Raw genomic sequence first — 14,182 nt, 5'->3', positions numbered from 1 at the left:
TGTTGTACCTCTGCTCAGATTATGCACCCAGCGTGGTGGTTGGTGGGGGTACTGGATCTTGCTGAGCTTTTGAATATGTATCTGTATGTGATGTCTTGGTTTTCTCTGTGTGACATACCCTCTCCAATTTTATGTAAATCCTCTCACTGGAAAGGACAGAGTCTTCTCTCTAAGCAGTCTGTCTTTGGAGGCTATATTCCTTTTCTAAAGGTAGATTAACTGTAGCTAATCAACCATGTCTCTATAGGGACATATAGGGATATAGCAGATTAGAAATAAATAGTTTTTGAATGGAAACAAATCCACACATTTTAAGTTGTTACTTGATTATCTATCTCCTACAAATCATTACAAGTCAAAAAAAAAGTTTTTGATATTTTGTCACAAATACAGTCCTTGTCAATTATTATTAATTATTATTATTTAAAATCTGTGTTGAACCTTTTGCCACAAGTAAAACTAATTTAATTGCTTTATAGTCCAGAAAATAGTGGTAAAAGGGAATCAGGGAAAGTGTTGTTGAATGTATCATCCATTAATTGTGTAATTCAAGTGGCCAAGGGGATGAAGATTAATGTGCTTTTCATGGCTAGTCGTATAAAAACCATGCTACAGTGCACCGTAACACCCCCCCCCCCCCATTTTTTTCTTTTTTCTTCCTGTGAGCACTTTCTTCTTTGGAAAGAAGACTGTCTCGCTGCATATCTCACCCTCCTGTGCTCCATTCAACCAGTAGGAGTCACTGTTGTGACTATGCGATCCCACACTGGCTTCCCACCCGATCAGAAGACTTGCTTTTATGGACTTTTTCCTTGGTCTACATCTACATAAAAACCTGAACTGACCTGTCTCGGTTATTCTAGATTAGGAACAAGTTTAATTCATGCTGGGTAATACAGTTTTTTGTGTCCCGTCTTGCATTGTTCTCCACATCTTGTTTGCTTCACTGAATATATCTGCTAGATAGCCAAATTAAGCAAGCCACTTCTAATTCATCAAAACATTGGCTTAATCAGACTACTTGTCACAGAGAATGAAAGCTCCTTCAGATAAAATGAACATGTCAGCTTTAGATGAAGGGACAACTTCCCTTTTGTGTGCAGGGGCAGTGAGCACTGGCCAGTACAAAACTGACAAAGACTCATGTCTGGTACTGATAAAATTTGTTGCATTCAGAGGGATTACATTTTACATGTGGACATTAAAATGGTTTGTCAATGACAAAATAAGACAAAAAGAATGGGACTAAATAGTACTAGGTCCTGTTTAAGTCATTTTGGTAATTTTTGGCTAGCCCCCAAATATACAAATGTCGCTGACTGAGTGAGTGATGAAGTTACACCAGCCAAATGCTGCATGACTTAGTGATAAGATTACACCATTGGTTGGCCAGCTGAGTGTTGGAATTTCCTGACGGTCGATTTACTGCCTTTTAGATCCCTTAAGTAACTTTTTTTCAAAAAAAAGTACCTAGCGTCAAATCTAGCAACTTTTTGGACAAACCTTTGCGACTTTCTGTAGACGACAGTCGCTAGTACTGCCCATGCGAGCACCAGGTCCGTCTATCCCTCAGCAGACACGCTTGTCAATGCTGACACTGGCTGACACTAGGCAGAATGCAAACAGCCTACGACACGGTCGAGCCATATACTATGGGTTCTTACCTTGTGTTATTATATCACCTTCTGTCAGTTTGATGTGATGGACTGGTGTTTTGTCTTACATGCTTACCTCCCAGTTGCATCATTTTGAGCCACTCCTGCTCAAACTCCTTTGGGTAAAGAGCTTATCTTTCAGAGCATGAGTCAAAGAATTGTGATTGGCACAGGTCACGTTTTTGAAGATGCTGTGGAGACTGCCTTCATATAATATGTACATTATTACTTTTAGCACTGTATGGTTCTGTGTCTCTATCACTGGATATTTATCTTTTGCTGGCAATATTTGGATGTACATAGCATTTTTAAATAAAGCTGTATCGAAGAGCAGGTAAATTCAAGCTCAGTTAATAGTTTCTATCAGTCACATTTATTAATAGGGTTCAATTTAGATATTGTTTTAGTATATGACTATACAAGGAAACGTACAATCAATCTCACTTTTTCAAACATAAATGTACACTTTTACTCTAAATTCAACAAATCAAATTCCAAAGATTTTATCTGAGCTATAATTGAAGTTCTTGAGCTTGCTGAAACATTTGGAGACTTCCTTTACTCATGGTATGGTAAAGACAGTTACGGTAGTAGACCTGGTGCAGTGTATTTAGGAATGGTTAGAAGCCACATTCATTTTGGACAAGTTTAACTTTGATGACAAAAGTATTATGCAAATGTACCACCAATTGGAACAACTGTGAAATCAGAGCAGCAGGAACTGAGGAAGGATGGGTGATCTAACTTGATCTGGGCACAAAATAAACAAACCCTTTGGAAATTGACCTGCATGTTGGACAGTCTCTATGAGTTCAGGGTACTTTGTGGCTTGCTGTTTTCAGGGTCTGGTGGCTCCCAGAGCGAGGAGCTAGAGTCAGTCTGCCTTTCATAACAGGCTCCTCTCATCCTCTTTAAAAGCAGTGCTCTCCCGCCGTGACGTACTGACAGTTTGGTAATGGAACAGAGAGTTCGGAGCAGGTTCTCTTGAGAGGAATCTCCTTTTCGGATGCGCAGAGTCACAAGTTTGAAGATACAGCAGTCTAAATATCATGCCAAGAGAAGATGGCACCCCTTTTTAAATTCACATTTCAGAACATAGTTTATGGATCAATATTGCTTCCATTGTGTAATGTGCAATTTTATTTTGTATTAAAATCCAGTTTAAAGTGTGAAATATATTATTCAGTGTATGAATAATATTTTGATAAAACACATAAGATCTAGTGAGAATACTTGTGCTTGACAACATATGTCACTAGAATTAGTTAGGAACAAGTATTTGTCGACCTTAGATGGTGTTCAGGTAGTTTTAATCAACTGAAAATGACTGTTGTCAAAGAGCATGTGAGATATTATAGATCACAGATGATAGCAAGACTCAGATATTTATTTATACTCTGCACTTGTGCCGTAATTGGCATTTTTTTTCCTCCAGGTGTTAAGTCTTTACTGGTTAAGGAATGCATTATTAAATTTAAACCGCACTGTTTAAATTAGATTAAACTAGATTAAATTAAAATAAATTACAAATTGTTATTTTGGAGGATTATTTTCCTGTCTGTTAATTAAGATCTCATACCTATATAGTTAAGGATCGAAACGATCAGTTTTAGGGAAAGATCATCAAACAGGCTTTATGCATACTTTGGTAAAGTTAGCGGAGCTTCGTTGACATCTGTCATGCTTATAAAAAGAAAATAAAAAATGTTGAGTCAGTAGAAAACTAGAATTGAACAGCTGTCTCCCGTGTTAAAGTCTGATGTTTTGTTGCAAGCAGCTGCACAGTACTGCTGTGCGCCAGAAGCCATATAACAGCTCTCACAACCTGATACAAAGTCATTGTTGTTACTTGTGGACAGCACAAAACATGGTCAGTCTTCACAACAAAGATGCACTGCACCACTGGATTGCCGGTGACTCTCCCCATTGTGCCTTCTCTTTCACAAAGCTGCTCAGCAAGTCACTAAAATATCAAACAGGCACGGGTTGTGGAAAATGTCACCTCACCTGCTTTGCACAGTACACTGGAAGATGGAGCCTTTTAAATGTTTCTGTTTCCTATGTCTTTGATATTCTGCTCTTAATGCCATTCATGTTTGATTCAGTTACAATAATAGTCATCGTCATTTATGCAGCGCTTTTCCAAACATAATTAAGACTATGTGTTGCATTTGAGAATAAGATGTAATGTGATGATTATATGTCTATTTAAAAGGGTTAAGCAACAATATGCCAAATTGGCTTCCTGTGTATTACAATAACACAAATTGTCTTCATGTCTTCATCACTTTATTGTTTCATGATTTTCCAAACGGATAACTAAAATTGTGACTTAATGTTTTTGTGTCATGGTTATAAAAGAAAAGTTTAGCTTTGTACACTGAACAACACTAAAAAATACGGGGTGTGCAGGGGGGGGGGGGGCAGTCCACAAGACTGCTTTCTCATATTTGAGCGTGAATATTTCATATTTCATCTTTTTTGTGCATAAAAAAACATTTTTGCATTCTTATAAATTACAGAAGGCCGGTCTCTTGTCAAAAAAAAAATAGATGTGGAAGCTCTGAAAATGCTAGATCTCTTCTAAGCTTAAGGGAAGAGAGTAATCAATTCAGTTGTACCGGTTGCTTGGAAACTGAGGTCACGCTTGGACATTTCTTGGACATTTTCATAGGTTATATATCTGTTCACAATGATGTCCCTGAGCAGTGCACTAGCTAAGCTACTTCACCAGTTAAATCTTTCTATCCTTGTGCAGACATCAACACAAAGCAATTCAGTATTACTATCTCCCCACAGAGAATCAGGAGCTGCAAGGGGAACAGCCACGTGAGCTGCATAGCAGGCTCGTATTTTACCTTCAGGCACCGGCTGTCAACATCTCGACCGCAGAATTACAAATGACAGAGCAGTTCCTAGAATCATGGCCACCAGTTTCTGCACACCAAACATGGTGGCCACATGATGTTCCTGGATACTGTGCTCAGGAATTCATGAGTGGAGATGTAACGTATGGTATCTCTACTCTATCCATTCTTACAACTTACACAACAAAAGTGAAAGTGAAGTGAGTACTTTGTATCTTGTGTAAAGCTCTGACACTATAGAGCCACATAAGACTCAGTCAGGGTAATTAACAATCAGGGTGTAAGTGCCCATGCATGTGAGTGTGTCTGCAGCAAAGGTATTGCATTCTATAGGGAAATAATTATTCAATACAACAAGGTTCATAAGGCTTCTTTAACTATTATCCAATGGCCATCACTCACAATTGTGACTAAAGGAACTTAGCGCTTTGCTAAATTTTACACATCAAAGTCTGTTTACAGGTCTTGGGAGGTACAAATACCTACGTGGGAAAAAAAAGTTAAGCCTTATAATATAATATAGTATAAAGCCTTTTTGTTGCTCCAGAGGGAGCTGCATTAAGTCTGATAAATTGATTCGTGACATAACTTGAGGCAATGTCAGTTGGGGTGGGAGCCTGAAAGTTTGACAATGAAAAAGATCAGGGTGTGGGTAGTTACTGTGTATGCAGACAGAATGTGAGGTGAATTTTAGAGGCAGCGCAGTTGCATACACGTCAGTGGCGAGATGCGATAAGATGCAAAATTCCCTCGGGGCGCCGCAAATTGACAACGGAGATGCACGTGGCCAAGTTCAGAATGTTTCAACGCGCGAAAATCAGCTTGAGGCTACATTTTCTGCTGCTAGCATAACACACTGGCATCGGCGACCAACCCGTCTGCGGTCATGTTGCATTGTAGGTAGGTTTTTTGACAAAGAAGAAGAATGAATGGAATAAAAAAAAGAGACAATATGTAGCTTCTGCATCAAGTGCAACAATGTGATAGAGGTGCAGTGTAGTACTCTTTGTCCTGCTCAAACAATGTGGAGTATTTCAAACTTACCTACTGTTTTCTTGTTTAACAGTCATAAATGAGCTAACATCTCAAGACAAAATAGGGATAGGGGTATCACAGATTCCACATTTCTTTCACATCAAAATGCTTTTGTACACATAGTTCTAACCCAAATCTCCAGGACACAGACTGTTGCGGTAGACCTGCAGCAAACTGTTGCAGTAGTTGTACAATTTTTATGCAGCAAAGAGGGAAATAAGAGGTGAAATGTCGAGTGCGAGCGGAAAAATGGCAGACAGGCGTAGGCAGCTGAGACGTGCAATTCTGCAGCAAAAAGCAGAGGTGAGAAGGCTGCCTTAACAAAGAGGATATCCGTGCAAGAATAGGCCTAACAATACACTGTATTTATCAGAACAGAATGTTACACAGACGTCACACAAGGGTCACTTTGGCTGACAATGAGGTTTCATTGGTGGGGGTGGCATATACAGAACATGTTGACAGGAACTATAAACCAATCACCACAATGAGTTCAGGGTCATGAGGGTGAAGTCGCAAACCTTTGGGACGCGCCACTAGATTTGATAAGGAGAAAGACGTTCTCTGTCCTTCCGCGCTGTCACCGCATCTGATTCACTCCACTAATCAAATGCTTTAGATTACAGATGGCTGAGGTTAGGGTTGGGGGCCATGGTGAGGGTTAAGGCCTGGGTTTGTACGGTGTGTTGTCCGACCATGTTTGAAGGCAAAAGTGTTCAAGGTGAGGTTAAAAATCTGCCGTCATACCTAATTTCTCAACCCGGCACATGTAGTTGCTGTGTGAGGTGTCTGTTGTATTGTTTTTCCAAAGTTCTAAAAATTTGGACGGATGTCAGGGGATGCTGTTTTGTACCTTTTTTTTTTTTTTTTGTGCTTAGCAATATTGTTTGCTTTTATCAGCCACTTCTTAAAACGAAATACAGATAGAACAAAAACAAAAAAAACAAACAAAAAAAATCATATACCACCACACTCTGTGTGTTACAGCTGTTCTATGTTACAAAACTACTGCAGGCTGGTACCATATGTAGAGAACAAGTGGAGTGTAAAACTGCATGTGCTTCATCATCTGTTCACAGTATCACCACATTATCAAAACATGAACAGGAAAATTGCCATATGTGCCATCTTATGTGCACAGATACCGTATATGCACAGCATTTGAACACAATAGATATTTGTCCCTCCTAATGGCACAAAAGAATTTGTGTTTTATAAGAGCACACAGCAAGTTTTGTGGAAGTTTAAAAACAAAAAAAAAAGCAAATTAACTAAACTTGTCAAAAAGAGAACGAGAAAAAAATGAAGACATTTACACTTTTGTCATGTTTACTTCTATATTAAAATTCTCTGCAGTTCATTTATTTGACTTTCTTGATAAGCAGTGATTATTCTTTGTAGTCTGCAGAATGCAAACTGACATTTTACTCTTGTCTCTTTTTATGTTTATAAATAGGCGGCAAGGTGGAGTACAGAGAGTAGAAAAAAAAAAAAGAAGAAAAAGTTTAAGTACTGATGACACATCTCCAGGCGAAGTAAGTTTAGTATTTGCTCCTGGAATACATTGGTTCTAATGAGCTATAATTTAAAAATTTGGTTAATTTACAAGATGAAACATGATGGATGAGTTTTGTGCTCCTGTAATAAAGTATAATCTCTGAGGCTGCCTACGTTTTGCATAGGATTGTACCACAAGATGGCATTGTGAAGACATATGAGAGGTGTCACAGTGGCTCCTGTTACCTACTCCCTGTAGGTAGTATAATATAACTTTGTAATTGCATGTTTGTCACTTTGGACTACGTCAACATCATTCAGTGTTGTGGGCCTGAGGTTCATAATGTCTTCACTCAATTATTATTGTCTCAAAGCTAAATTTGACTGAAAGCCATTCTATCTTTTAAAACTAAAAAAAAAAACCCTTATTGGTGACATATCATGTCAGCAGAAATATTTAACTACTACCGCATGTGTGGAAGTTGGGAACCTCAAATTCAACCCAAATCATTAACACAAAACACCACAGGCTGTAGTGAGTCACAGGATAAATCTGTTTTGGGAGAAGGAGAAACACACACACACACACACACACACACACACTCTCTCTCTCTCTCTGGATAACTGCTCTGCAAAACTTATGTTTACTGGAATGAACTTTCAATTTTCAGGCAATTTACTTTAAGTTTTTTTTATTTTTACTTTTGCAGGAAGTACAGAAGAACATGGCTGTAGCAGCTGTGATGGCTGGATCTACCTCTTGCTGTTGTCAGTTTAGAAAGAGAGAAAATTTGCCATCTGTGACAGGTTGAGAAACCTGTCAATCAAGCAGTATCTCTTCTCTGTAAGCTATGTAATAAAATAGAATATGATTTTATTGTTGATTTAGTTCATCATTATCACATCCCACTGTAAGCTAGAGTGAGGAGAAATAACATTACACCTTCGACAGAGACGTTTTTCATTTTTGCTGTCTTTTGAAAATTGAAAATAAGAGAAACACCCATCCGTATAACGCAATACAATTCAACAGCACCACAAACTGCAGACTCCAAAATGATCATACAGTTGAATTAACACGTCTCTAACACAGTTCCAATACAAAACGGATCATTATAACCATCATGAAAGCAGGATTTATTGCAGGACTGTTATATTGGACTGCATTAGTGTTAGCTGAGTGTATGTCCTAGAATTCATGGCCAGTCCACAAAAAGAGGAAGCATTGGAAACGAGTACATTGCACAAATCATATATCAAACTATGACAAATGTGAAATGCAAAATAGCTTTCTGGCAAACCTAATTGAATATAGAGGCATCCACCTTAATACCTGGTACGTCTGCGTTGTTGGAAGGAGGAACAGTTGCTGTGTGCAAAAACAGGAAAACGTGTTCATCTGTGGAAAAGGGTGCCCTCATAATTTGCTTTTTAAATGGGAATCTGTCCTTTCAGCTCCTATTTTATGGATCAACACAATAGCACTGTTGCTGTCTCGGTTGTGGCTCTTTTGTGAAAGGCAGCTCATGCGGGGTTGTATGTTGCATTTAAGAGGGTATGACTGATGTGTTGTTGTGTGTGAGCCACATCAGCTGCATTCACAAAGGACACAGTCGTCCTTAAAAGGAAAAAAAATAAAAAGCATCATGTATGAAGTAAGTGGTGCTGCACTTCCAAGAGTGAGTTTACAATGGAGAGTAAGCTTTTTTTCATGGCCATGGAAATGCTTTCTATATCAGTCTATCAACAGCCTTTTCAAAATTTCCTTGTATGTATGTGTGTGTGTATGTGTGTGTGTGTGTGTGTGTGTGTGTGTGCAATGTCTACTTGCTTTATAATGGCTATACTGTAGAGTCTGTTATTGCTTTTAAAAATCTCTGCACACCCCTGTTCACATCTTTTTTTATGTAATAGGGCAAATATATTTGAACGTGATATTAAGGGCTGTTATGACAGTTGTCCTGCCAAGCCATTTCTTCCAGGCATATTATTAAAAATATTTACTGTAGGTGCTTGGCTCTGCTGCTGATTCGTTGAAATAAATTCGAGCCTGCTCTAAATGCTGTCAACACTGCTAAGCTGTGCAGGTATTTCACAACACTAACCATGTGGGTCAGGAAGCCTATGTTCGCCATTGAGAGAATGCTGGGTGTGTGCACTGTTATGTGTCCATAAAACTGGGTGTGGTAGAGGGAGGGAAAGGGGGGTGGTGGTGGTGGGGTTTGTGTGTTTTGCAGCAGGGCGCAGCATGGCCATATTCTCTTAATGGCGCTGACTGTTACTGTGGGAGTCCGCAGCAGAATGTTAAAATTACCAGAGCTGTTGACAGTGCCACAGGAGCTGAACCCACCAGTTTTATAGCCTGTTTTCTCTGGAGATACTAAAGTTTTTATCCCCAGGGATCATAAAGTGGGTTCATAGATCTGTGGCTCCCAAATCAAATAGTAGGGAGTGTCTTCACCCTATACTGCATTATTTTACACAGAAGGTGTGGATTCCAGACCTGGCCGAAGATTGGGACAGCTCCCCTGTAGGGATACATCTGTTCACATTTTCCTGATTTTCTCTGAAGAATTTATTAAATTACGGGGCTGTCTCCCAGTCAGCGTGAGACCAAGATTGAGTACAACCTATACTTTCCCGCTGTCCTCCCTGTCAATCTTAATGGCTATTGCTACAAATTTGACAGCCCGAAGGCCATAGCCAAGTTCTACCACACACAGCTCGACAAGCCTGTCAAACAAACCTCATCAGGTATCATCAGAAGCATATAAAAACGTCTCCCGCAGGTTAAAAGGGAAGACAGCATGGCACTTTTATCACATGTATTTTGAGCTTTATATGTGGAGGGAAGGAAACTCCGGAGGGAATAATTACGTCTTTTTGATGTGTCAAGTGTTTTGTATCATGGCAGAGTGGAGAGAGGAGGACAAACGCAGGTAGTTCAGTTTATATAATTAAGCCTTTATTTCTGAAACTTGAAAGAAGAAGAGGAACTTTTTTTAAATGAGCATCAAAATTGTTTTATCGCAGTCACTAGTTTCATTTGGCTCATTTACACAACATTCAAAAACAGTTGGGTATTTCATGTTGGGAGCATTTCTGTCATCTCTCATATTGGCAAAGCCCACAAAGGGTAGCCAGGGTGATACTGCACCACTACAGCCCTATCCACAGCCACCTCAATAGGGAAGAAAGGTTAGTCCATGATACCCCCATGCACATATCAACCACTGTGAGCCTCCTTAGCAAATCACAGAGCAGAACTGCCAAATCGAACACATGCTACCAAAGTAAATATCTCTTTGCAGTTTCTCAGGGAAAGGTTACTCTTATCGCAGTGGAGTGTTTCTGCTGCCGGTGTTAATGTCATAATAATTTGCAGGCTGTATAGGTCTCTAACTGTAAAGCTTGTAGCTGACATTGTTAGGAAAAGCAAAGGGAGTCTATTTATGTAGCACATGTCATATACAAAGGCATTTCAAAGCACTGTACGCAAGCAGACTTTGTTTGTGACTTATGTGTCCACAATTACAACAAGACTTCTGCCTTATTGTTTGGTTTTCAAAGACGGAGACGGGCACTCCGAGCATTTCTTTTCATCCCACTTTCTCAGCATGTAGGTTCAGGAGGTACAGACACATTGCACATTCAGATATTCATGTATAACATGCCTTTTTTCTGGAAAGAATCTAAGGGGCTGTAGTTACTTCACATTGATTTGGGGAATTAGTCCTGAAGGAAATATGTTAAGATTAAAGAGAAGAGGCTCAAGGATTGAGCCTGCGTGGCGTGTTGGTTCTCCCAGATTGAGATTTGCTAAAAGAAATAAAAGTACTTCCTGTCTTGGAGATAGAATTTCATTGACTTGAAGCACTGCATCGGAAAAGTCAGCCAAGTGGCATTGCATATGCTCTTATAGAAGACACACACACACACACACACACACACACACACACACACACACACACACACACACACACACACACACACACACACACACACACACACACACACACACACACACACACACACACACACACACACACACACTATTGCTACATCGCCATCAACAACTTTTGCAAATGTCATGGTTTGCCCTTACAGGACTGTTTATGTTGACTCTTGGTTTGAACTTTTTGAACTTCGACTCTTTATGTTTGGACATTTGTTCCTTTCCTGGCTTCTTTTGTTATCACTTCTCTTGTGTGTCTCATGTTAATCTTACTTCCTGTCTTTGTCCTGTTTCCCTCCAATGTGATTGTCTGCCCCGCCCTAATGTGTTTCACCTGTGTTCAATCACCCTGGCCTCCCTTGTGTATTTAAGTCTCTGTCTTCCCCTTTGTCTTTGTCAGTTCGTCTGTCTTAGTTTCCTAGTAGGTTTTCTGTTCTGTGCTTGGTGCCCTAGTGTTTTCAGCATTTAGGTTTTCTGTTTGCTGTTGTATTTTTCCTGAGTGCGTTTCTTTTTTTCTATTCCTGGTTCGGTCTTATTGTTGTTTTTATTTGGACTTTGTTTTATTAAAATTAGAACCTGACCGATTTGGCCTATCACAGATATATCAGGGCATATATTCTCTGATATGCGAAATGCTCGGGTCAAGTCAAGTTATATAGGCAGTGTTTTATGTATATTTGATCCTTTGTTTTCATTCAAGTATGTATATATATATATGTATATATATATATATATATATTTATTCTAACAGTTATTTTATCTAATTCCCAGTGAAATTTAACCTTAATATCTAATGGTTTACATTACGAGAACTTGCTTTTTGTCCTCATAAGGAAGACAAACCCCCATAATGTGACTGTGACTGTGACTATAACAGATTTAGTTCCCCACAACATGACTAATACCTGGACCAGACACACACACACACACACACACACACACACACACACACACACACACACACACACACGGACACAGTCACATACTGTAAATACACCCTCAAAAAAAGACCACACATACACACACAGAAGCGTGTTGTGTATGTACAACGAGATCAGCTTTCCAACTGGAGCCTTGGGACAGGTGCACATTGTTTTTTAAGGTCTAACATTCAGTTAGTGCTTACTTTCTCGTATCCCCTGCCATAAAAATGTCAAGTGACACTTGATTAACACTGGAGTTGAGAGACTATGGCTGAATGGAATATGTGAATGTATAAGTAGTCTTGTCAAACCACTGCTGGGTTTATGTGAGGGTCGTTCCAGTGCAATTTTTCCCTGGTGGAAGAAGATCTTTTTATGCTCTTCTCTTTTACATACATCACACATAATGTGTTGCATGAGTTTGCTGACCTCTCATTACAAATGCCACTGTATGATGCTAATAGTTAAAGCTGCACTATTGAATATTAACAATGGATCAAATTAAATATGTACGCCGTGAAAGGTGTTGCTCAGAAAACAAAGCTCGGATAAACCCACTGTATGCTCAAGTGCTGGTGGAGTTGGTGGAGACCAAATGATCAATATCGTTTTTACAGCATCTTCCAGAGGAAAATAATGCTTTTGAATATTTTACAATCTATATCTTGTGACAATGAATGTAGTTTTTCCTGCAGCTGATGGGGAGATTTTATACCTCCATTGCGGCTGGAAGTTTTGTGTCTCACTCGGCAAGTTGCTTTATTTCCCATACTGTCTCTCCTCCACAAGCAGCTTGTTTGTTGCACCTCCCAGCATATAACGCCTATAGCTGCAACAAGCCATTCTTCTCTCACTCCATAGGGTCCCTTGACCGAGCCTGCAGATTAGCTTCACTGTTCGCAATTTAGGTTGGAGGGCACATAACATGTCCACTCACAATGTAAAGCATTGTGATGGTGACAACTGAAAGGAGTAAAAAAAAAAAAAAAAAAGCAAAAAAAAAAGGCAAGATTTTTAAACAAATGGACTTAACCTGAGCAAGAGTTGCACCATTTGTACCTTTTACAAAAGAATTGCTGACCATATGGTCTCAGGACATAATAATATTTTTTTTTTATCTTAGATGCTTCGCTCTTTCTCCTACATAATCACAACACACACCTATGGCAGGTATTAGTTTGTATCCAGCCATGCTACCTTGGAGAGGTGTAACATCCCAGCAGGCCTCTGTAGTTCTCATCAGCATCTCTGTCTTTATTTATGCACTCATTACATTTTGATGCAGTGGGCCCAGCTGTTACTCGTGCATACCATTTAGTTCAATAAAAATCTCACACTTAAAGCGATTGATATAGCATGAGCACCTGCCAAAAAATGAAAGGCCCTGTCAGCAGCATGCGCAGTTGTTTATCTGATTTGTTTTGTTTTGCTTTCCCTCTTTATCTGACTTGTATATCTTCGCACTGCTAAATGTGATTTGTACATGTGCTGAAATGTTGGATAACTGCAAGTGTCTTTCTTGTTGTATGCGAGTTGTGCACGAAAACAACATAAACTGATTTTTAAATGAGCATCCAGAGGCAGTTTGTCTAACCTGCGCCACCTCCGATCTCCTTCCAATGAATATAATGGAAACAGGCGTAGGCAAACAAATGAAGCCTCTAGTTTTAATCCATTCCGCTATCTGATGTTTTTATCTAAAAGGTTCTATATGGTGTTCCATAAGTCTCCAGGCATTAACGGAAAATGTGTAACTACCACCACCTGAAAAGTGTGAACACACTGTCACTCAAAATGTGGTGTTTGTGTTAGGGTTAGTAGTGAAGTAGTAAATTATATCCAGGCCTGGTGATGCTTGTTTTGTTGGGACATGGAAATATCTACATCCTGCAGCTACATTAGTAGATAAATTGTTATCTAAAGACCCCGTTGTGGTCACAAACAGAACAACAAATGCAGCAACACAAAACAGCAACATCTGACAAAAAGCTCAGGAATAGCCATTTCTCAGTCTAATATTTATTGTGCAAATGTTCTATGGATATTGAGAAGGCTATGCTGCCCAGTATTTGTCAGTATGAAAATGTCTGATGTTGAAAAATAAAATTGTTGATCATCAGTTCAGATCATCTCAAAAGTGACTTCCTGCAGATTACTGCAGTCTGGTTAGCTAATGTAAAAGAGTTAGCTGGCAAGCTAGTTGTAGTGGTTGACAAAAAATATTTAGGCCTATTTTTATATATCTATCCT

Source organism: Seriola dumerili, unplaced genomic scaffold (genome assembly GCF_002260705.1).
Source record: "Seriola dumerili isolate Sdu_G_001 unplaced genomic scaffold, Sdu_1.0 BDQW01001389.1, whole genome shotgun sequence".
NCBI classification, from domain to species: domain Eukaryota; kingdom Metazoa; phylum Chordata; class Actinopteri; order Carangiformes; family Carangidae; genus Seriola; species Seriola dumerili.
Note: the sequence above shows the minus strand (reverse complement) of the source record.